Raw genomic sequence first — 2,367 nt, forward strand, 5'->3', positions numbered from 1 at the left:
TGCCTACAAACTAATAACCCAGGTTTATTATGTTTCACCACACATTGCCCTACCACTAAAGTACTAAGGTTTGAGACAACATGAAATCAGATGCTGCCCACTGTCCTATGCTTTGAAGCTAAGAAAGAATCAAGGAAATGCTTCCTATAGATCTGGAACTAAACACAGTACACAGATTACCAACAGGAAGCATGGAGAGACCAAGGTGAATGACATACTTGCTCTAAAAGTATCCTAGAATCTGTGTACCAATCTTCTGTGCTGTTCTGTAAAACTGAATCCCTTCTCAATACCCAAGCATGTAAAAGCTTTAGGCTTGTTCACACACTGAAGTTGTATTATCTGGGATTCCCACACTTGAGGTTTCTCTCTGTGATGGAGTGGAAGGACATTGTCACATGTACTAATTGACTTTGAATGAGATGCTTTTCAGGTTTGTGCCCTTTCTGGACAATGGGATACCATTTTCCATGAATAATTTGTATCATCCTGGCACCTCCTCAATCTTCTTGGCTGATATTTATGAGTTTAAATATAGCTAATGATATCACATGCCCGCCAGATGGTCAATAGGAACTACCTGGGATAGTTGAGCATCAGGCACATGTTTGATTTCTTAAATTAGGACTTAAATATGAAACCATTTTCAGAAAATAATTTAATTACAAGGGGATGTGTAAACCTTATAGAAGGTAAACAAAAGTGGTCAACACAGATGAATAAAGCAAGCAATCATTAAAGATGGACGTTGCACACTTCTTCCTGGGATGAGTGTCTCTGTCACATTAGTCTGTGTTCTTGTCCTGCTGCTCTGCCTGTGTACTGCTTAGGGTGTCTTAATGTGCCATGTATGCTGATGAGAGCTCGCACGCTTTCCTTTGTAACCTATCATCTATCAATTTACCTTGCTCAGAGGGCCCTGTTACCACACCACAGTGTTCAAAGGTTTACCCAACCATTTCCCTCCATAATTTGTATTGTAGTATTTCTGATTATTATTTTTTAAGTGGTCTGAATATTCTGTGGCATGTGCTACCCAAAGGGTTCTTTGTGTTCCATCTGCCTTCTGCGACAGGCTCCACACTAAATGTCCACCTGTCTGGGAATGTTCTATTTTCTCTTAGTTGATTGTTGGTAGGCTTTTTTGAGCTGTCACTAACCCCATTCTACAGCTATGTTCTATATTTGGTAAATTGTTTCCTGTGCTTTGCAAACTGAGCGCACTTTCCTTTTTACCCAGAATGCAGTCTAATTTCTACTAAGACTGGCCTCTTGATAGAAGAGTGTTGAAAGAACATCACCTAGCCCTCAAAACCTATTTTCTTCTCTTAGTTGCATGTTAATCTGCTTTGCTTTCTGACTTTAAAAATATTTGCCTGGTGGGTATGGCAGCCTACTGGTGATTCTTGCATTTGAAATGTGGGGATTGACTCTTTGGTGCCAGCTAGTTAGCCAGACTAGCCATAGAGGTGAGCTCTGGGCTCAACTGAGAAACCCTGAATAAGGTGTAGCATTTGAGGAAGACTCCCAATACCCACCTTGTCCCTCTATTTGAACCACATATACATATATGTGTGTGCTTACACACATGCAAGCGTGCATACAAAATAAAACAATAGATGCCAATGAAAAGGTAGGCGTCTTTCAAAGGTTACAGGCACAGCATACAAATGGTACTTTGTGTGTTGTAAGTTGGATTATTCTTAGAACTAGATATGGGTATGTGGTAGGGAAAGTTTTCTCTTCAGAGAGCACAGAATAGGTTTTCCATGGGAGAGGGTGAGAGAAGCCAGGACTCAACTAGAGCAGTGAGGTCTCCGGATATGTTTGAGAACAGGTAACGAAAGGCTGAGCTCTTTCTTTTGAAATATTCATTTGCTGTGGCGATTTCTCAAGGAACTCATCTAGTGACCCTCATTGTTCTTTCTGTCACATCAGGGTCTCAGACAAGGTTCAAAGAGCTTTGAGTAAACAAATACACAAACACAAGAGACTTGAAAAGAGGAGGACATCAACCTCCCTTGCTGTGAACATACCCAGGAAGCTAGGTGGAGACACTGAACCGTCGTCTCAGGGCCCCTTACTCTGATCCTATCAGGTTCACTCATACCACTGCACTTGGGAAAACCAGAACCTCCGCCAATAGACCAAAGCTGGGAAAGTCCTCTCCTGACTTCCTTGGTCTGCTCTCCCTGGATTGGTCCTGAGAGGTCACTGACAGGCACTGGGAACCACAGGGTCAGGTTGCCTCACAGGCAAAACTCTTTCTTCTCTCATCACCCACCCCATCCCCCCTTCTCCAACACAGGCACCTCTCAGGGAGAGACAGGTTCACTATGCTCTTCACCCCTCCTGACAAGGAGACAT

The sequence above is a fragment of the Arvicanthis niloticus genome, chromosome 3, assembly GCF_011762505.2.
Source record: "Arvicanthis niloticus isolate mArvNil1 chromosome 3, mArvNil1.pat.X, whole genome shotgun sequence".
Lineage (NCBI taxonomy): Eukaryota > Metazoa > Chordata > Mammalia > Rodentia > Muridae > Arvicanthis > Arvicanthis niloticus.